Below are 22994 nucleotides of genomic sequence, written 5' to 3'. Positions count from 1 at the left end.
CTGCTCCACACACCACGTGCTCCCGTAACAGAGGCTGGAAGACCCCAACGGCTTCCCTTCATGGAGAAGGGGGCCACCCTTGTTCTTTCTGCCCCAGTTTAATCTGGGGAGTCATTTCATAACTGAGGGAGGACTCATAGCCTCTCTTTGAGGCCAAATATTAACTCACAGGGCAGGAAAACAAGTTAGCGTAAGCTTGCAGGGAAGCAACCTGGCGATTTGTAATAACCTACAAATACTTCTTCAACAGAGTCTGCACAATCAGAGACGAAGACAAAGGTGTACACACAAAGATGTCTGTCAGACATTCTCATCATAGTAACAAATTAAAGGTAACCCAAACATGGGAAGTGGTTAAGTAATAAATTATCCTATCGATGGGATATTGGGTACCTATGAAAAATGTTTACAAAAAGCTGTTTTAATGATGTGAGAAAATGTTTCTGATTTAATATTGAACTAAAATCCGAATGCAAGATTTTATTTATGGTGTGGGCTCAATTAAGAAAAAGAAAACAGGGGCACCCAGAGTCTGGGTGGCTCAGTCCGTTGAGCATCCAACTTCGGCTCAGGTCTTAATCTCCCTTCCAGTTTGTGAGTTTGAGTCCCACATGGGTCTCTCTGCTGTCAGCCCAGATCCTGCTTTGGATCCTCTGTCCCCCTCTCTCTCTGTCCCTCCCCTGCTTAGGAACGCTCAGGAGTGTGCTCAGGCACTCTTTCTCTCTCTCTCTCTCAATAAATAAATAAACAAATAAATAAATTTAAAAATATATAAAAAAGAAAAGGAAAACAAATTTAAGAAACACCAGAAAGAAAAATGTAATAATGCTAACAGCAAGTAGGAGAATTAGGGGTGAATTTTCTGCATTATTCCACTTTGAATTTTCCAGATTCACTACAATGAATGACCACAGAATCAGATAACATTTAATTTAAAACTTGTTTTGAATAATTAAAAAGCAGGAATGGTATTTCCCTTCAGAGGTGGGATCCCAGATTCAAAATAGAAACCAAAGCAGCCCCACCTTCTTACCTAGATGACAGCTCAGTTTCCTGTGGAACCACGGAAGCAGGTGTACAGGAGAGGCGACTCAGGCCAGGGGGACGTGATGGGAGCCAGCCCCAGCCCTGGCCCACAGGGCAGCCTGGGGTCATGGAGCCCAGGCTGAAGGAGGGAAGGGGCCATCCAAGGACACCCAGCAAGGAGCAGCAGAGAGCCTGCAGGGGGCTCCGTGACACCCTAGTTTATAGAAGCCCATGTAGAGTAGGGTTAAGAGCCAGCACGGAATCAGCACGCCAGGTTTGAATGCTGAGTTCACCACCCTCAGCCCTAGCATCTTGAAACAGTTACTCAAGCCTCCCTGTGACTCAACATAGTCATCTGTAAAAGGGGACAATAATAGTTCCTAACTCAGGAGACACACAAATGCTCGATCAATAGCAGCTCTACTTTCAGTCAGCAGGGTCACTAGCTGAGGGAGTGAGGTAACACTATTGAACCTCATTGATGTCTCATTTTTTCCAAGGTCCATCTACTGGGGTGTTTGCCTGTCCTGGCAATGGATGCCAAATGTCATTCTTCAGGCCTCAGGGTCCCCTGGAAACCTAAAAGCTATGAATGCCCATCCCCTCCCCCAGCAGCCCCAGTTCAGTAGGTATGGATGGGCAGGGCCTAGGAATCTGCATGGTAACAACACTCCCGTTCTGCCTCACACCCTGGCCCGGGGGCTCCTTGCTGTCAGGGTGTCCACTCTCCCTGGATGGGAAGCTCAGTTTAGGGAACATTAAGCAGCATGTGCCATGAAAAGTTGTCCTCCTTGTTGAGATATTCCTCTCTCCTCCCTCCAAGCAGTCCCTGAGGTTGTGGAGACAGAACCAATTCACCACTGTTGGCAGGTCCTAGGATTCATTGGGTTTTATCATTAAGTCAAAGGAAAAAAAAAAACACAACACTTAGCTTCATCCAGAAGAACCCAAGCTTTTCTGTGCATGCACTGTTTTGAGTGAGTCCATCCAAACCATCGCCATTAGATCTATAAATGGATCTCCAGGCTGGCGTCACACATACTGGCTCCAGAAACTCCCACCCTCATCCCGTATTACCACCTCCCCATGACAGTTCAAAATTGCTCACAGAGCAAGCCCTGCCTGTGATCTTACACCTCATTTTATTAGGCTGCCTCGGTTATCATCCTAACACAGCTCAATTAAGCCCTGCATTTGCCACTCTGTGGAGATTAGAAGGTTAGGATTCCTGTCTGGAAGCCTGAAGAATCATGTGTCCTAGGAGATTCAAGTCATTTAAATCCTCTGTAGCCAGAAAATCATGCAATGAACTACTCGCTTATGTAGGGTCTTACTCAAAAATGTATAGAACACAGCAGCTGCCCTCCAGCAGCCAGGCTGGTGGAGAGATAGACTGTCTTCGTCTGTTTGGGCCGCTAGAACAAAACACCACAGACCAGTGCCTTATGAAGAGCAGAAACATACTGCTCACAGTTCTGGAGACTGGAGGTCAAGGCATTGGCAGGTCAGGTGAGGGCTTCTTTCAGGCCAAAGGATGCTAATATCCTCACACAGTGAAAAGGGGCTAGAGAGCTTTATGGGGTCTTTTATCAGAGCACTAATCCCACTCTTGAGTGTTCCACCCTCATGACCTAAGCCCTCCCCAGAGGCTCTGTCTATGACCTGAGGCCTCCCTAGAGGCCCTCTCTATGACCTAAGCCCTCCCCAGAGGCCCCCTCTATGACCTAAGCCCTCCCCAGAGGCCCTCTCTCTGTGACCTAAGCGCTCCCCAGAGGCCCCCTCTCTATGACCTAAGCCATCCCCAGAGGCTCTGTCTACTACATACCATCACTTTTGGGGGTTCGGATTTCAACATGAATGGGGAGGGTCACAAATATTCAGGCCATAGTATAGATCCATAAACAAATACTCATATAATCTGACAGCAAGAGCCTCCAAAGCAAGAGCAGCAGCTTCAAGTGGGAAGAAGTGAGAGGCCCATGGAGGTAGGCTCCCTGAGGTGGGTGAGCACACCAGGCAGAAGTTACTAGAAGTTACTAGGGAGCTAAAGGACCTGGAAAGAAGGGAAAGACATTCCAGGAACAGGGACCACCTTGTGCAAAGGTGCAGAGGCAAGAAGGAAAGAAGGAAAGGTGGTTTGAGAGGGAATGATGTGCCTTGGCTCCTCCTTTAGGAATGAAGGCTTCATTCTCCAGTTGCTGAAAGTGCAGCCCCTGGGGACTGCCTAGGGCCACACCCCTTCCCCAGATGGCCACATCCATGACTGCTGGACACACTCTCACACAGACCTGCTCCCACCCCTTGTCCCAACTCCACTGCGCTCTCATGGCCATCCTCAGCTCTCTGTGGGGCCAGCTGAGTCACTGCAGCTCAGCTGGGCCCTCTGCCCAGACCTGTGTCCTGCCCCTCCTTCCTCAGGTGCAGACCTAACACTTCCTAAACTAATCTGCACCTCAAGTTAGCTTGGGGAAAACTTCTTGCTTCCTGGAGCCCAACCTGCAGCAAACTGCAAGTCACTTGACAGTGCCTAGCAAACATTTTTAAACAGTGGAAAGCAAAAGAGCTCAGTCTTCAGACTTTGGGAATTACTACCTGGATAAATTAGCAGGGACTGGCCCTGGGCTGAGAAATAAAGGTTCAGACACCATTTGGTACTTCATTTTGTGGTGCCTCAACCCAACCCTTTTTTTTCCATCCTCTAATGCAGACACTCAGTTGTTTGATTTCAAGCCACCAAGATTGTTCAAAGGCAGTGCCTGTGTTGAAGAAGCCTAGGAACTCTGAAATCCAGCCCAGTGAGCTGCGGCCCAGAGAGGTGAGGTCCTGTCCCAGCCCACCCACATGGGAGAGCCACAATTACAGCCCGTGTCTGAATCCCAGCTACAGAATCCTTTCTACTCTGCAGTCTTGACACATGGTGCATTTAGAAAATTCTAAAGTTGTTGTGGCGGACTGAACCCCACCCCCCGCCACCAAGATGACCATGCCCTGATCCCTGGAACTGTGAATATCACTTTTTTTGGCCAAAGGGACTACAGGCGTGGTTAAATTAAGGCCCCTGAGATGGGAACATTTTCCTGGATTATCCAGGTAAGCCCTAAATGGAATCACAAGGGTCCCTATGAGAAGGAGGCAAGAGAGTCAAATGCAGGAGAGGCTCTGTGACCATGAAAGCAGAGACTGGAGTCATGTAGGCAGGAGCCAAGGAATGTGTGTTGCTTCTAGAAGAAGCTGGAAAAGGCAAGATTATCCCTTCTTGTCACCAGGAATGAAAAGTTGTATGTCTGTGGCCTGGGTCTGAACTCCCTAGTGTCACCATGGGCTCACAATGAGGAAAACCATGAAAGGGGTTTCTTTTTTTTTTTTTTTTTTTTTAAATTTTTTTTTTTTCAACTTTTTTTATTTATTTTTGGGACAGAGAGAGACAGAGCATGAACGGGGGAGGGGCAGAGAGAGAGGGAGACACAGAATCGGAAACAGGCTCCAGGCTCCGAGCCATCAGCCCAGAGCCTGACGCGGGGCTCGAACTCACGGACCGCGAGATCGTGACCCGGCTGAAGTCGGACGCTTAACCGACTGCGCCACCCAGGCGCCCCGTGAAAGGGGTTTCTAACAGAAGTAGGTGTTTGTGCCCCAAACTCACAACTTCCAGAAAACAATGAGCCAGAGCAAGGAGCAGATATGGTTTAGGGGAAGTGTCACTGAGAAGACCATGGACATGTGACAATGCAAATGGGTGTATCAGCAGTGAGGCCCACATGTGGGATTCCCTGGGCTTTCTCTGTGGACAGTGGACAGACCCAGCTGCTATGCACTTCACATAGCCCAGGCTGACAGCCATCCAGGGGGGCTCCTGAGATCAGGGAGAAAGCTGTGCCAGACCCCAGGTGAGAAGGAATGTGGTTGGGTCAGCTGCTACAGGCAAGGACCCCTCAGCAAGCCAGGCAGGAGAGATCAGTGAGGCAGAAGGGAGCCCCCACACACTTCCTGAGCAGCTGCCCCAGGAGACATCTGTCTGCCTTGATTTAAACCTCAAAAATCAAAATATCGATAAACAAATACAGAGTGAGACAGAGCTGGCTGGGTAGAAGCCCAGGGAAGAGGTGCTGACAGGTTTTGGGTTATCTTGTTTTTTGTTTCTTACCAGTATGTTCTTTGGTACCAATACCACACATGTATCTTTTAGCAAGTGTATGCAGCAAGCCCAGCACATGGTCTAGGAGCTGGGGGCACTCAAGGGAGCAAAACCTGCAAACCCCCTGCCCTGGTGGGGTGCTGGCAGCCAGGGGCTGGGTTCAAACCCAGGTCAGCTCTATCCCAAGGTCTGTGCTCACTTCACTGCCCTCCAGGCTGGGCCAGAGAGCAGCGTAGGGCCCAAGGAGCAGATTTTGTAAGAAGATTGCAGTCCAAATACAAAAGGCCCTTCTTCCAAAAAGGGGGAAGGGAGGAGGAATCTGGGTTCTGACCCAGACCCTGATGTCCAGGGGCACAGGGAGCTCCCACCACCCTGCGAGAAAGTGCTTTATCATCTCAGGCTTGAGCTGGGAAAGGTGACCAGAGACTGAGGAGAGTGGCCAGCAAGTTTCAGCCCCCACCCTGGTGGTCTGTCCTACTCAGTCAGGCACAGGAAGGTATCTCACCTGGGCAGTGAGAACACTTCTGCCCGCTCCAGGGCAACTGCTGGCTGTGCTCCTCCCCGAGGATCTGGCCCTGCCAAGCTCAGCCCCATTTCTTACCAGTGGCCAGGGAAAATGGGACCAGGCCTGCTGTGCAAGCTGATGACGGGCCACACCTTTCATGCCAAAGCCCCTTAGAAGGAAACAAGTTCTGGGACTTTAAGACCAGAGGAGAAGCAAGGCTCCCAAAGGAGACATGGGACCTCAGGATGACCCCATGCCCCAACCAACAGCAAGCACAGCTGGGCTTGCATTCCACACCTGGGGAAACTGAGGCACAAGGAAGGAGCTGGGCCTAAGAGCTGTGCCCTGAGCCCTGGAATGAGAAAATGGAAATCAGGAGGCTAAAACTGATCCTATCAGGTGGGCCCCAGGAAACTGTCTCCCCAGCAAGTTATGTGCAGACACTGGGCCCCCTGCCCAATCCAGTTATGGACTAATGGTCCCCAGGACACTGCAATTTAGGGAAGGAAGGAGGGGTTTCCTTCCTGAATCCTAGGAAAAAAGAAACAACAATAATGGCCCAAATGTTGAAGGCCAAATAGCTTCCTCCTAGAAGGAATGGTTTTAAGAATCATAGAAAGAAACAAAGACAGACAGGCTGATACACTCCTGGACAGACCTAGGAGCAGCCAGAACCCTGCTGGAGAAACATGCCAGGAAAGATGCCACTTTCCTGACTTCTGAGAATGCCCCCAGCACCCCAGAAGGGATCCCTCCATGTACTGGGCTAATTTTAAGGCTCAATGGTTGAATGTTGTGAGGCCCAGTGGTCACACTGCATATACCCAGGCCAGCATCAGGCTCAGGACTGAGAAGGAGCCTGCCACCCACCCAGTAAGCCTGGCCCCCAAGCCTGAAGGCCACCTGATTACATGCATGCTTCAGCAGGGTCCCTGGGTCTGTGTTTTAAACAATGCTGCAGGGGGTTCTGACATCCATCACACCCATCTGTGAGCTTGAATAAACCCCAGGACAGAGTCCCACCCTGGAGTGAGCATGTTCTATGGACGGCCCACTTGGCACCGCTGCTTTCTTGCCCATGAGAACATGGTCACTGTGAAGTTCACCCTGGAAGGCCAAGAGTCCTCCCCTCAGAGCAGGGACACGAGGACAAAGCCCTGGGATGCCTGGCCATGCTGCACTGCAGAACCTGGGATAGAGGAAGAGTAACTGACAAATGCAATTCTCCCACCTCTTATCCTGGGAAGTCAGCTCCATGGGGACTAATGATCCAGAAGATGTAGTAATGGATGAAACTCCACTTGAGGTCCTAGGCCTGAGCCTGATGCCACCTTGTACCCCTGCGTCCACAGACCCAAACAGTGGGCACTGGGTTCATTCAGAAGTTCCCTGGAGTCCCAAGAGTGTGTCATCAGTGGACCTAGAGCAGGGAAGGGCTGAGGCACCAGATGAGACACCTCTAAAAGGGGAGCATGGGACGGTTTCATCAGGAAATCTAGTGTCCCAAACCACCTGCTTCCTGATCCAGTTGGGCTCTCCTGTTAACTGACATGAGATGTTCTTTTTTCAAGAAAAATGTTTTTTTAATTAATTAATTTATTTATTTTAAGAGAGAGAGAGAGAGGGAATGCGAGCAGGGGAGGGGCAGACAGAGAGGGAGACAGAATCCCAAGCAGGCTCTGTGCTGTCTACGTGGAGCCCCAACTCACGGCTCGATCTCCTGAACTCTGAGATCATGACCTGAGCGGAAATCAGGGGTCGAACACTTAACGGGCTGAGCCACCCAGGCACCCTTGAGACGTGATGTTCTTAATCTCCCTCCAGTTTGGTTAGCTTTTGAAAACCTGACCTTGGGCTGTGGCCTAGTGACAGCACAAGGTCACGCTGGCCCAGCCTGGGGATCCAGCCTGTGAGGCACCTTCCCCCAACAGTGACTCCTCTGTCCTGGTCCCCCAGCCACTCTCCACCTCATGTGGATGGGACCCCACTCTTCCCCTATGGACCAGCCCTTTCCAGGCACAGCCTCTGTATCTGCCAGCACCCACATGAGGCAGTGGGAACAAGCACCTGTGCCCACCCCTTGAGCTCACCCTCTGGGGCGGCCTGCCTCCAGCACACGTGTCTGACCCTACACTGGATGCCCCAGCTGTTTGGTGCTGGTGTAACCTGAGCAGAGCCAAGGAGATTGAGAATGGTACACAAGGGAATGCTCAGACATAGGGAGGACCCTACATCCCTCACCATCACAGAGCTTCCGGAAAGTGCATGACCCAGGCTTGGGCATAGCAGGACCCACCACACAGAGCTGTCTGCCAAAGTGGCTGGGGAGACCCCAGCGTGCTGGCATGTGGCGCAGCCCACATTCCTCATCCAAAGGGGGGCCCAGGCCTGCCTCGAGGGTGCTTCAGGTCAGCTCCATGGTGATGGGCTCACTGGAGAGGTGTGGCAGCCCAGACCACACAGAGAACACTACTTCCCAGCCCTTGGGGAGCTGAGATGGACAACAGGAGAGCTCCAGCATGCACCCCTGATCCAGCCTGTGAGGGGATCACCTGGTGCAGCAGGTGGGATGTCCCACTCCCTGCCCCTCCTACACTGGCCAGCGACCCTGGAGCTCCCCACATGCAAGGCTCTGCAGGAGGAGGCCTCTGTGAGCACAGAGCCACCTCCCTGTGAAGAAGAGAGGCCACTTCACTGCCTTCCACCCATTTTGAGGAAAACAAATCCATCCAGGGAAGAAACAAGATAGCAAACGGTCCTTCTCAGCACTCGGAGAATAGGGCGCAGGAGGCTCAGGGCCATGTTCTGAGCAGCTCCGGGCCTTTTGGGACAAACTCTCGTTCCCCCTTCCTTTGAGTGTCAAATGGAGCCACCACATCTGTTTCCATTCAGAGGGTCAAAGCTGGCACGGACCCAGGAGGGTGACAATAAGCTGGACTCTGGATCATTCATGTGGAACTGTGGGCAGGTCTTTCTTGGGCTCAGGCTGCTCCTTTGGAAGTTAAAGGAATCACAGCTCCCGGCTTCCTGCTGGGGATGACACTCAGTGGTGACCAAAACCTGGTCAGGCGTCTCTGGGCCCCTTCCACTGGGCTTCAGCCTTAGCCTGTAAAACTGCAACTTTCAACACCAGCAATGTCCCTCCACCGCCCACACACCCACTGAGGGACTTGAACAAACTAAGGTGGCTGCTAGCAGCCTGAGGCTGCATCTCTGGGACACAGCAACCCCCTGCAAACACCTGCTGAAGAAAGCTAAGGCTGCCAAGAGAATTTGCCATGTGCTTCAGCCGACATCTGAATGCAGGCACCTGACCCCCAAATAAGGCAGTTCCTTCAGAAAACTTAAAATTGTAAATTCTTCCTCTGTGGGCCCTTCTGTTGAAAGATATTGTATTTCCTACCACGCGGGAGTATGTCTCTCAAGGACTCCTGGGCCAGCCCTTTGAAATGTGGTCATCAAGAAGGACAGGGCCCTCCTCGCAGAGTCCAGGGAGGCAGCCCTTCAAATCTAGTTTAGGCAAATGCCAGTTACCAGGCACAGCATCCACACTGACCAGCCCTCTCACCCACTTTCTGGAATCTTTCACTTGCCTGACTCTGCTCAAGCCTCCAGTCCCTGGTTCCCCCCTTAGAATCCCAGACACCTCTGTTCCAGTCAGAAGGGAGCTCAGCTCCTCCCCCGCTGCAGGGGTGCAGACTGACACCTGTCCTCACCAGCATCTGGCCCTGTGTGCCTCGGGAACTACCTCAGCCTTGGTAGACGGGTGGAGAGCGGCTGTGTGATGACCAGAAGGAATGCACGTGCACACCCTAGAGGAGACTCAGACACGATGAGAATCAGGGCCATACTGCACCTTTATAAGGCCCCAGCTGTGTGCTGGGCACATCTGTGGTCACGAATATGAAAGTCTCCATGACTCCAATCTACTAAGAGGATGATCTGGAAATATAATCCAGGCCCATCTGACTCCATAAACCCCCAGGTTTCCTCCCAGAACCAAGTGGCAATGTGTAAAGAAGCCACAAGTGTTAGGGGTGCCATGTCAGGGACTGAAACACTTTGCACAGACAGAATACCGTGCTCCACTCTGGTGGAGGAGTGTAATGGTGGAGTCGCCAGGTTTTCAAAGAGTAATACCAGGGCAGCCACAGACCCTGTAAGTGAGAGTGAGGAGGGAGGGTGGGGAGAGAGGGAGGGAGGGAGGGGAAGGGAGGGAGAAAAAGGGAGGGAGAGGGGAGGACATTGGGGAGAGAGACAAGGGTTGGGGGAGGCAAGTCTGAAATTTTCAAGTGGTTTCCTGCCCTCTTCCTTCCTCAGCCCCTTCACATCCTTTCCCAAAAGGAAACCATGGGGTGGGGACAGCCCTGGAAACTGATTCCCACTCGATTTTCAAGAGGAGCCACCTTTCTGAGCAGAGAGCCTCCATGCCAAGCTTTTGTCTGCAAGGAGTTTTTCTGTGAATTTATTAGAAGCTGAAGAAATGCTGACAGAGCAGTTTTGCCCAAGCCAGCAGGCTTCCAAGTGCACCTCATTAGACCAGCTTCCTGCAGGCAACAGGGAACAACAGGCAGGGGAGGCTGAGGTGGGTGACAGGGGACAGGCAGAGTGTCGGGGCCCACCCCTGGTTGGCATGGAGGGAGTGCTCACAGAGCACAGCTCCCCAGAGGAGCAGGAAGAACCACAGGGCTCTGCACAACCACCTGCCCACTCAGGTCATGCCAGACTCTCAGGACATGGGAGGCTGGCGGGCAGGCGGACAGAGGAACCACAGGACACCAGGTTCCCAGGAACTGGTTCTCTCCCACCTCCCCCGCCCCCATGCTCCTTGTTCATTTCAGGACAAGGGATTGCACTTGGAAGAAAGGACCCTTTCCCCTTGAGACCCCAGCTTTTCTAAATTCTTCTCGATTCACAAAGTAATCCCATTTTTTCAATCATCCAAGTTCCACATATTTTAATGTTTTCTTAAAAATAAATAGCAATCCCTGCGGTCATGAGGACTCAGTATGTGGCAGGCAGGCCTGAGCAAAGCCTGTGGCTCCCTGGTCACAGTTACTTGTTCCTGCCAGCCTCATCAGAACAACCGAACAGCCGTCTGAGGTGTTACAGAGGAGGGACCCCAAGATGAGAGACGTGAGGGACTCCTGGAGTCACACAGCGAATGCGGCAGAAGCCATGGACTTGGGGCTCACGTTCAGTCACTGCTCCACAAGTTCCTACCTTAGAGTATTTCCACATTCTCTGTCTTGTTGATTCTTATAAAACCTGATGAAGTAAGCAAGCAAGAGTTACCCCATTTAACAGATACGGAAATGGAGACCCACAAAGGGCCTTGCAGGAAGCTATGGAGTCAGTGAGATAAAGCCAGCTAGAGCCTAAGTGTTCCGTGCCTTAGCCTACATGTCATTCTACCTCGCCAAGTAAACTTTGCTCTGGAAGCGATTGTTGAAAAATATTATTGGTAATGTGATGCTGTGACTGGATGGATCCTGGGGTAGGAGAGACATCATTTGGGTAGAGGAAGGGGTGTGAGGAGAGGTCAGGAGGCTGAGAGGTTTGGACTTGGAGAAGGGCAGGGAGCTGCCGGGAGTGGGTGGGAGGCTCCACAGAGAAGAAGGAGAGCTGGGCGCTGCCAGCCAGGTTGCCTGGATGGTGACCACCTTCCCAGCCACATCACTGACCGCAAGGCCCACCCATACCTCCAGCAAGAAGAAGATAAGAGTGAGGAGAGCCTCAATGCTGGACATTGCCGCATCTTCACATGGGAGCCCTAATCCTCACACACCCCAGATGAGGCGTGCTCACCCCTGTGTCTCTCCGAAGAAAGAACCCAAAGACCTCCTTATGATTTCACCAAGCGCCAGCAGCTTTAGGACAGGCCCAATTTCCTCCAGCTATCAGTGACCCATTCTTTTAATACCTCCCCACAGTTCAGTGACTAGTTCATCCTGTGTGTGTGCACGTGAGTGTATGCATGCACACATATGTGTGTGCCCCTGCTCCCACGCTGTGGCTGTGGGGTGCGAAGGATGGAGGCAGGAGACCTGCTCAGCACAGCCACCCTGACACAAGCCCAGCAGCCACCCTGCTCAGTGTCTCACCGCCTTCTGCTAGGAAAATGATCACTAACGCTGGATTTTGCCCACAGATTTGGATCCCAATGAATATTTCCAGCAAAAGTCATGTAAATTGATTTGTAGAAAAGGCAAAGATGGAGAAAAATGGGAGGCTGCAGACCCTGAATTCAATACCAAATAATCTAACATGCCCAATTGCATTTTCTTTCCCTACCTTTGATGTCTGCAAGCAAATCATTGGCACTTTAAGTTTGCACATATATCTCAATGCAAAACGGTCAAGCGGCAATAAATAAATGCATTATCCAGATAAATGGCTGCTGGTCAGGGTGCAACTGCAAAGAACAGTCTGTGCTCCTGCAGTGATTTACAAGCAGGAAATTCACTTATTCTCCCCTGACCCTTGGCTGTTGTCAGCTTTCATAATTCTAGAAATGGGAGGGGAGGGTTGGGTCAGGGGAAGCAAGGATGGTAGGAGGAGGAAGTATTGGAGGGCACCAGGCCTGGGGAATAAGAGAAGACCATTTACCAGGCAATGATGATGTCTTGGCCTTCACAGCCCCTAGGCTGCCCAGAGCCCCAACCTGATCTCTGCTCCTACACTTTAAAATATCCATCCAATCCAAACATCAAACATGCTAGTCCCAGCCTGAAATTACACCAGCAAAGCATCTCACCCTATGGCCTTCTTTGACCTTTCTCCTTTGATTCCCTAGGGCCACCTCATTCTTCATGAAGAATGTTAGGACAACCTGCCAACTACTCACCCTTTCATCTCTCCCCTGTAATCCATCCTGCCTAGAACTGCCAAAGACATGGTCCTAAAATGTAAATCTTGACATGGCACTTTCTGTTTAGTTCCTCAGTGTTTTTCCTTTTCCACCCTTCACTTGACTCCAGAAACCTTAAATAGAAACATTCCTTTTCTCCCAATGTAAGGCCTTCTCTGACTCTTTCCTTTGCTTTCCTATTCACACACATGCCCACCTGAAAATGGGTCATGAGCTCTTTGAAAGTAGGAGCTGCATCTAATTCATCTGTTAGCTCTCCAGCACCTGATACAGTGCCTGAGACGGGCACTTGGTGGATGCTATATCCAGAAGGATGGATGGATGGATAGATGGATGGATGGATAATGGGATGATGAATGGGTGGGTAGCTGTTGGATGGGTAAATGGATATGTGGGTGAATGGATGGTTGGGTACATAGATGGATGGATGGGTACTTGGATGGATAGGTGATGGGTGGGTGGACTGGTTGATGCCAGTAGACAGGTAGATGACGATAGGGATACTTGAGTGGGCTGGTGGGAAAGGGAGTAGGTGGTAAGTGTGAAAAAAGAAAAACCCATTGGGGCTCTGAGGATTAACTCCTCTGAGACCCTGAGGAGGCTGTCTATAGTCTAACTAGTAGGGCTGATTACAAAATACTGTGAATCTTCTGGCAAAGCTTAAATCCCCTTGTGTCCAAGCCCCATGACCCACCATGACTTAGCTTCCATGGAGGTGCAGCAAGCCTTCGATCATGCCTTTGAGCCCCACCTTCCTGGTTTACTCACCATTCCAGCACTTCTTGGAACTGCTCATCCAAAACAGCAGCCCTCTCTCAGCTTTCCTTCCATCTGCACAATGTAAGTAACCTTCCACGATTTAGGTCATTGATCAGAATGAACTGTTACAACCACAAACAGAGCCTACAGCCGCAGTATAGAAAATGCATCTGAAGGAAACAAGGCTCATCACTCAAGCTATGGGCACAGAGCTTCGCCCTCTTTGTGTCTGACTAATTGCAGTGACCCTCATTCAGGCCATATTTTGTCCACAGCAACATAATTAGAAATGTTGTCAAATATTTTACAGAACTCACCATGCACTTTATTTAAAAGCACCGAGTCTTATGGCTTAGTGTATCTGTTCAATGAAACTGAATGCCATTAAGCCATGATTTGTTTTTAATGAACTCATGCAGGCTCCCAGCAATGACTATTTCTTTTAAAAAATATTTCCTCTCTGAGTGTTTCTTTTGCCAGAGAACAAATGCTGACCATGGGGATAAACAAGGAAAGTTGGGGAAAGTGTTTAAAATCGTGTAGATAACCGAACAATTTATTACAGTTCCAACATGAGCACCCACACCCAGCTGCTGTTGTGCGGCGTCTGCCTCTTAGTTGTTCCCAAGATGCTTCAAAGACTGACTGTGGGGTTAGGACTCAATGTACTTCTCACCTCCTTGCTCTGTAACCTCTGTAACATTAGACACACACTGGCCCACCCGGCTGGGCCTGAACTTCCTGATTGTAGAATGGGAGTCATAGTTACCATCTGACAAGGTTATTGTGAAAAGTAAGCAAGAAACCATGACCATAGCATGTGCTGACCATGAGACACCAACTGACAAACATGGGCAATTGGTCTGCAAGGGCTGGGTGCTACAATCCGGCTCCCAAGAGTCTCATAACTATTCCTACTTGGAGCAGCCTCACACCCCAGTGCCCACCCCCTGGCCAGAAGGATGCCTCTACACATGTCAACCACAGATATATTCCAAAAGCACCCACACAGCCATGTACTCTTTCATGTACCTGGTAGGCCCAGGCCGCAGCCAGGATTTGCTTGGCTCCTAGAGAAAGAACAGTGCATTGAAATCAGCCACTCCAGAGACACTCAGCCCCTTGTTCTCCCAGGGGGTAGGTGGCCCATGGAGGATAAAGAGACAGAAAGACTTCAAACTCAAGGTGATTAATTGAGTGTACATACCTAATTTCACTCCCCCCAAAATCCACTGCTCACCTCCAAAACAAAAGCAACCCCCCCAAAAAAAAAAACACTGTGAAGAAATCTTTTAAAAGGCATAAATCCACAAGGACACTGAGAACAGGAGAGATGCAACACCAACAAAACTTTAAAAGGTGTAAAATAAAGTGGAAAAAAGCAAATCCTGAGCCAGCAGCAGGAAATGCAAAGAATCACCCCAATTCACATGACAGAATTCTCAAAATGCTCAGGAACTGGCAGCACCAGGAACTCGGAATAATAAATAACTACAATGGGGCTAAAATAAGGAGAACTGGCCAGAGGCTGTTTGAGAAATAGCTAGATTCCTAGGCCCCTCTTCCATACTCACCCTTCATGGAAAGGCTGCCCTCCCCCACCCCTGCACTCCCACTCTCCCAGAGGAAGACAGGAGGTGGAGACAGCACATTAGGGCTGTGAGTGCCATTCCAGACACCAAGGTGTTAACCAACAGCATTCAGTCTCCCCTTCTTGGCCCCCAGAACACTGCACTCAGATATTTTGTCCTCCAAGCAGGAGATGAGAAGTGTATTCAAGCTCCAGGGAAACCTACTAGCCCCAGAGGACAGGAGGATGTCCCACCAGGGGAGGTGGACTATACATCCCCTCTCCCACAGAGCTCCCCACCAGGGCTCCCCAGGAGCCGCCGACCTGTTCACCTGTCCCAAGCAGGATATTAGCCCTGGCTCTTAAGCCAAGGAGTAGCAGACCCCTGAGGAAGGCTTCCATCATAACAAACAGAATGAGCCACTCAGAGGAAACCCACACATACATTCCAATAAAACTATCATTAATAGCCTCTGAGAGATGGGAGAAGATATATCCATGAAATGTGAAAGAATATAAAAAAAATAATATTCAAAAAACAAACACAACCTCTTGAAAACTAAAAATATGATAGTAAACATCTCAAAACGTATGGAAGTACTGGAATAAAAAGTTGAAGACATCTGTCAGAAAGAAGAGAAAAAGGCAAAGAGCTATAAAATAGGACACAAAAAGAAAGAAAAATAGAGGGCCTGCTCAGGAGACCATGTAGCAAGCCCTGTCAATGTCCTGTCCTGATATCCCAGGCCTCATTTGCTCCCCTCCTTCATTATTGTGGGGCTTTTGCTCAAGGGCAGAGACACTTTACTTGTTTTTTTATATATTAATAATAATTTATTGTCAAATTGGTTTCCATACAACACCCAGTGCTCATCCCAAGAGATGCCCTCCTCAATGCCCATCGGGTGATGGGCACTTTCCCCTCTCTACCACCCCCCATCAACCCTCAGTTTGTTCTTAGTATTTAAGAGTCTCTTATGGTTTGCCTCCCTCCCTCTGTAACTTCCCCCCACTTCCCCTTCCCCCTGGTCTTCTATTAAGTTTCTCAGGATCCACATATGAAGAGACACTTTACTTGCATCCGCAGGGGACAGAGTGGTGGAAGTCTAGACTCCTGATGGCCCTGGGTCAGTGGAGCACAAGAGAATGAAAGGCCAGGTCCCTTGCCTTAGGGCAGGAAGTCCTGAAGTGCAAGTTGCACCCTGGAGTCCCCTGCTGGACAGCCAAAGAGCCCCTCAGGGGACCTGGCCTGAAGTCTCATCCTGCTCCCCCTTAGCTGCTTCCCCTTCCTCCTCCTGCTCCCCACTCCCTGGACAGTTTCTCTTGGAAGTCACTTGCATACAAACCCATGTGTCAACGACAATGACCCAAGACAATGTGTATATCCAAATAATAAGTTTGTGAAGAAGAGAACATAGAAAACAGGAATGAAGAAATGAAAAAAACAAGAAAACCCTTGAACCGAAAGACACAAATCTCCAGACTGAGAGGTCTATGGAGGACCCAGCAAAACCTATAATGGTTTTACTCTATGTTAGCAAAAAAACAAAAAACAAAAAAAACACCCCAAAACCCCAAAACCCAAATCACTTTATTGCAGAAGTTTAGAACAAAGGAAGAAAATCAGCTTCTACATGTTTCAGAAAGGAAAAACTAGGCCACATACAATGGATTAAGACTTAGAATGCCTTGACCTTCCGTGAAATATACAGTACACTAGAAAAAAAATCAATCTTGACTATTTACATCATTTATATTTAATGTGATTACATATGGTGGGACTTAATCTACCATCTTGCTTTTTGTTTTCCAGTTGTCCCATCTTTTCTTTTTTCCTCTTTTCCTTTTTTTTCCCTGCCTTTGTCCCCCTTTGGATTGAATATTTTTAATGATTCCATTTCACCTCCATTTTTGGTTTATTGGCCACATAACTCTGTGTGTGCGTGCGTGTGTGTGTGTGTGTGTGTGTGGTTTTATTAGAGTTTATACTAGACTATCTACCTTTAAGTAATATTGTTGTACAACCCACATGGTATAAGATCCTTACAACAGTATATTTCTGTACGTCCCCTCTACCAGCCTTTTTGTTGTTTTTGTCATATATTTCACAATTTTCCTTTTAAAAGATTTTTCAGAGTTTTTTATATACACCCACACCTTTACAGTGTCTGATGCTCTACATCCCTTTGTGTGGATCCACATTTCTCTCTGGAATCATTTTCCTTGCCCAGAGGGCTTTCTTTAACATGTCTTATGGTGCAGGTCTTCTGGTGCTGAGTTCTTACATCCTTTGACAGTCTAAGAAAATCTTTATTTCACCTTAATTTGGGGAGATATTTTCACCAAACATAGAATTCTAGGTTGACAGGTTGGTTTTGTTTCAGTACTTTACAGGTGTCACTCCCCTGTCTTCTGACTTGCATGGTTTCCAATGAGAAGTCCGCTTTCCTCCTCATATTTGTTCCTTTGTACAGAACACAACTTTTTGCTCCAGCTGCCTTATAATTTTTTATCACTGGTTTCAAGCAAATTGATTTTGATGCCCCTTGACATAGTTTTCCTCATGTTTCTTGTGGGTTTATAGTTTTTAACTAATTTGGAAATTTCAACTGTTATTCTTGGAAATATTTTTTCTGCCCTTCCCCCTTTCCTCCCTCTCTTAGAGGCTCCAATTATACGTATTTAGCACTGAAGTTTTCCTACAGTTTATTGTTCATATGTTTCACTTTGGATAGTTTCCATTGTTCTTTCTTTAAATTCTTTAGTCTTTTCAGCATTAATCTGTCATTAATCACATTCAGCATATTTTTCATCTCAGATATTTTAGTTTTTACCTCTAGAATCTGATTTTTTAAAATAGCCTTTATTTTTTAGAGCGGTTTTTGGTTCACAGCAATTTTGTGAAGCAGGTACAAAGATTTCCCATATGCCCTCTGCCCCTACAAATTCATAGCTTTCTCTGTTATCAACATTCCCCACCACAGTGGTACATTTGTTGCAATTTATAAACCTACACTGGCACATCCTAATCACCCAAAGCCCATAGTTTACACTAGTTCCATCTTAGTGTTGTACATTCTATGGATTCAGACAAGGATTCATTATGACATGTACCCACCATTGTAGTATCAGACAGTGTAGTTACACTTCCTTAAAGAATCCCTGTGCTCTATCTACTCCTTCCTCCCTCCCCTCAATTCTTGACAACTGATCTTTTTACTGCCTCCATAGTTTTGCCATTTCTAGAATGTGATATAGTTGAAATCATACGCTATGTAGATTCTCAGATTGGCTTCTTTCACTTAGTATGATGCATTTAAGCTTTCTCCATGTCTCTTCATGGCTTGAAGCTCATTTCTTTTTAGTAGTGAATAATATCCCATTGTCTGGATCACCACAATTTATTTATACATTCACCTAGTGAAAGATATCTTGGTTGCTTCCAAGTTTTGGCAAATGGAAATAAAGTTGCTATAAACATTCATGTGCAGGTTTTTGTACAGATATTAGTTTTCAGCCCCTTTGGGTAAATGCCAAGGCGTGTGATTCCTATATTGTATGTTAAGAGTTTGCTTAGTTTTGTGAGAACCCATCAGTGCAATTCCATTATGCATTCATGCCAGCAACAAAAGAGAGTTTCTGTTCTGCATCCTTCCCAGCATTTTCTGTCATCAGTGTCCTGAATTTTGACCATTCTAATAGGTGTGTAGCAGTTTCTCATTGCTGTCTTAATTTACATTTCCCTGCTGACATACCATGCAAAGCGTCTCCTCATGTGCCTTTGCCATCTGTGTATCTTCTTTAGTGAAGTGTCCCTTCTTTGGCCCATTTTTAAATCAGGTTGTTTGTTTTCTCCTTGCTGAGTTTTAAGAGTTCATTACATATTTTGGAGAACAGTCTTTTATCAGAGATGTCTTTTGCAAATACTTTCTTCTAGTCTGTGGCTTATCTTATCATTTTTTTGACAGTGTCTTTTGCAGAGTAGAAATTCTTAATTTTAATGAAGTCCAGATTATCCATTCTTGCTTTCATGAATCATGCTTTTGGTGTTGTATCTAAAAAGTTAGAGCTAAACCCAAGGTCATCTAGATTTTCTCCTTTGTTAGCTTCTAGGACTTTTATAGTTTTGCATTTTATATTTAGGTCTGTGATCCATTTTGTGTTCATTTTTGTGAAAGGGATAAGGCATTGTTCTTGCAATGTAGATGTCCAATTGTTTCAGCACCATTGTTGAAAAGGCCATCTCTTCTCTGTTGTATTTCCTTTGCTTTTGTCAAATATCAGTGGACTGTGGGTCTATTTCTGGGCTCTCTCTTTTGTTTTATTGATCCATTTGTGTATTCTTTCACTGAAACCACACTATCCTGATTACTGTAGCTTTACAGTAAGTCTTAAAAATAGGAAGTGTCAATCTCTAACTTTGTTCTGTCCTTCAATAAGGTTGGGACCCCCAAGCTTTTCTTTATCTCACACAGAGCAAAACCCTCACAGTATGCACACGTCTCAGGCTGCTCCTCATCTTATGCCCCACCACCACCTCACCCCCAACCCTACCTCAGATCCCTATTCCCCTGGGTCATAGTGTGCAACACATCATACTGTGTCCATCTGCTTAGGTCTGTCCCTCCCACAGATAGGAGAAGCCCTCACTGGATCCAGTCCTGCCATCTCCATGTCAGAATGACGTTCAGGGATATTTACTGAGCCAATAAGTGATATAGAAAAATCTCACTGAATGCAGAAGAAAGGGCATCTGTGTTGGAGGAAGGCTTCCTGCTGCAGAGGTACTTGGGGAAGCTATGATTCTCCTCTACTCTCACTTCACCCTCCACCCTCCAAAGCCTTTGCCCCCTTAGCCCCCAGCTCAGCCCCCTTTGAAGTCACTACCCAAAGCCTATCTACCAGCCACCCATCCTCAGGAGAGCTTCACACCCATCCCGTCCCTTCTCTGGGCATAAGCAGCACACACGCTTGGACCAGTTGCTTTGATGCCTGGAGCCACAAAGGGAGTAGGTCCAGGTTTCAAATCCTGACTCTTCCACTCTGGTTTGGGGCCTTGCGTGAGTTAAAGTTCCTGTGTCCAACTTCCTCACTTATCAAATGGGGAGAAGATTATTAGAAAGATTAAATGGAGTAATTCATGTAGACACTTAGAACAGTGACTGGCAGGTAGGAATCACTCCTGCAGGTGGGTTATTTTCACCATCACCCTTCATTCTTTTTCACGAAGGCAGGAGAAATTCAAGTCCCTGAGGGCAGGGAGCAGGCCTGGAAACTGATGTCCACACAGTAGGTGCTCCGCAAAAACAGTGGGTGGTTTGACAAGAGAAGAAGGAGATGAATGAACACCACATGCCCACCCCTGTGTCGGGAATTGAGCTTGGAGATTTACCATGTGATTCCCCAAGTTCTTATAAGCACTCAAGTGGATGATACAGCCCGCCCATCAGACTAGGGGACAAGCTCAGAGAAGATGAATGCCTTCAAGTTACATGCCAGTGAAAGGAAAGGCAAAGTAGGAGACAGAGGCTACCTGCTTACCACCCTGGGCTGCTTCCTGCCAGCATGTGGTGGCCTGTAGAGCAGGCTGGGCAAGTAGAGTCCCCAGAACTTGGGGACAGTCTCTGTGATGGGAGGCCCCTGGTGATACAGGGAGCCTGAGTCCTTCTCACCTCAGCACAGGGCTCCCAGGAGAGCTTGCCTCCCTGCCCAGGATGGCCTAATCTCAAAAGTCGTTCCATCTGATTAAAAAAAAATCCTACTAATTCTAATGGCAAACATTTGATAATTATTTTTGATAAAAGTTTAAAAGTTCAAATTAACCAATCATTGTGTAATATTTCATCTGAAAATAGAAGAACAGAGAAGAATTAGCCACGGAAATTGCATGAAAATGCTTTCTAAAAATATAATTTTCTTATCTGCAAATGTGCAGTGCAAAAACCCAGTCTAACCCCCACCCCACACACACTGTCCCCTTCCTCACAAATCCATGCAGGCATCATCAGCCCATCTCTCTAGCTGTGACATCTCTGTGGCTCCGGTGACTGTGCTTGAGCCCATTTCTCCTGGCAGGAGTGGTGGACCATGCCAGGACCTAGGACCATGGACATGATAACACACTCATCACTTCCACAGTGGCCCAGGACAGCCCTGGCCACGGGGAGCATGTAAGGCCTGGCAGGCTTTGTGGGGATGACTGCCAGTACAGAGCCTACCTTCAAACCATCAGTCAGCTGCTCACACAGGCTGCCTCCCACTTTGCAGATGAGGAGCCTGGGGTGTGGGGAGGGCGTATCCCAGACTGCTGTTGCCTGGCATTCTGTGCACCGTTCTCCTCACGTCCACTCGCTGAGGGCTCACTCCATGCTAGACAGTAAGCAGGGTTCTCCAGAAGGCTCCCAGGGTAGGAAACCACCATCACCACCTTACTGATGCAGGGAGTGACACACCCAGGCTCAGCCTGGAGACCATGAGATTCTGAACCCGCGCCCCCTCCAGCTCACTCTTGTCCTTGTGCTGTCCTACTGGCACCCCGGGCTGCAAGGCTCCTCAGCTCACCTGCAAAGAGCCCATCTGCAGGCATGTGGGCAGGTAAGGGCAATATGCTCCTGCCTTCTAGTCAGGTGCATGACCCCAAAATCCACACGGCTGAGATGCAGTTCAAACCTGGAACTACAGAGGTGGTAGGATTGAGGATGGCCCCTCAATCACTAGGGGTGAGGGGACAGCTTCTGGAGCTGGATCTGCTGCTACCCAGCTGCAGGGGCTGGGGAGTCACTTCTGCCTGGAACTCCATTTCCTTTTCTGACAAATGGGTGATCTCCACATCCCTTCCAGAATTGACTTTCACTGTTTAGACTGGATTGCCCCAGAAACAGGTCCTGAGGCCTGGGTTCAAGTAGCAGTGTGGAATAGTTTGTTTGGGGGGGTGTGGGATCCCAGCAGGAAGGAGGTAGAGTGAGACAGAGAAGGGAAGGAAGGGAGATGTGCTTAGAAAAGCGAGGCCCCAGGCCAGCTGGAGCCAACTTAAACCTGTGCCTGGCGAGCTCCTCTTTAAATGGCATTCACGTGGTAGCTGAAATTTGCCCTGGCAGGAGTCTTCACACCGTGGAAATCGCAAGTGTTACAGATCGGGCTCATTTCCCCTGGAGAACTGGCTGGTAAACATTCACTAGCACACCACCAGCTTAACTCTTTGGGGAAATGGTGCAAAACACAAGCCCCACAGTCATCCCATCCTTACCCAGGGGGAGGGTGCCGGAGCACTTGCACAAAAGTCCTGAGACTGGTTGGGAGCTTCTCTGCGGAATGTTAATTCCTAATATTCTCACAGCATCCCATACATGGGACGGAGGAGCAGGGATGTGGGCGAGATCTGATGACACCCACTACGTTCTCCAGATGCTTCTTAAACCCATAGAGTCAAAGTGCAGGTAGGCAGGCTGGGTGGGCCAGGGACAGGAGGGCTCACTGGGGCTGGACTTTCTCAGGGCATGGAGTGGTGCATGGCACTTTGCTAATTACCTGCTCTTCCACAGCAGAACCCTGGGCAAACAGGTTACAGAGAGGCAGGGCCTGGCTAGCAGCAAGAGGGGCTGGTGCCTGGGAACCCTCCTGGCTCAGAGGTTCAAGCACAGAGTGACATCAAGAGATGTAATTAGCACACGCTGAGGTCAGGCTGCTCCAGTAGGGAAATGCCGTTCTGCTGACCGTTGTCTTTGTGGTGGGCTGAGCATGCAACCTGAAGGGCTCGGTGTGTGCCCCACACTCAGGAAGTGTTTTCGCTGCAGAAGAAAGATGGTGACATGAGCCCACACTCAGCTCCAGAGTTCATCAAGTCAAGTGCCATTCATACTCATCCAACAATTTACCATGTGCCCGCTCCCCACCAGATCCAGCAGAGCTGACGATGGCAAGACGAACCAGGGAAGTCCCAGCCCTCACAGCCCACATCCAGGCATTGTAAAGCCACAAGCCACTTGTGAAGTAAAACACAGATAATCATGTACCTCCAATACCATGTGTTTCCTTGCAAAGTAATAGGAAGACAAACTCTTCGGGATCAAGAAGGATGCCACTCCGGTGAAGACTCAGGCAGGGATCTGAATGAAGTAAGGAACCTGCA

The 22994-nt window shown here is 48.6% G+C and overlaps 1 long non-coding RNA gene across 3 annotated transcripts; it reads left to right on the top strand.

The window, feature by feature from the left end:
* Positions 1 to 2830: 2830 nt before the first annotated feature.
* LOC131503894 (uncharacterized) lies at positions 2831 to 12679 on the top strand. 3 transcript variants are annotated; one of them, XR_009257680.1, is made up of 4 exons: positions 2831 to 2994; positions 3734 to 3841; positions 9987 to 10251; positions 10739 to 11301. It is a non-coding gene; the product is annotated as an uncharacterized LOC131503894 (long non-coding RNA). The 3 variants fall into 3 exon arrangements; XR_009257679.1 differs by lacking the exons at positions 9987 to 10251; positions 10739 to 11301 and adding an exon at positions 12463 to 12679 and having other exon boundaries at positions 2834 to 2994; XR_009257678.1 differs by having other exon boundaries at positions 2834 to 2994; positions 9987 to 11301.
* The last annotated feature ends 10315 nt before the right edge of the window (positions 12680 to 22994 follow it).

The sequence above is a fragment of the Neofelis nebulosa genome, chromosome 2 (genome assembly GCF_028018385.1).
Source record: "Neofelis nebulosa isolate mNeoNeb1 chromosome 2, mNeoNeb1.pri, whole genome shotgun sequence".
Lineage (NCBI taxonomy): Eukaryota > Metazoa > Chordata > Mammalia > Carnivora > Felidae > Neofelis > Neofelis nebulosa.
The sequence above is the reverse complement of the archived record's forward strand: the minus strand, read 5'-3'. Positions and strand labels throughout refer to the sequence as shown.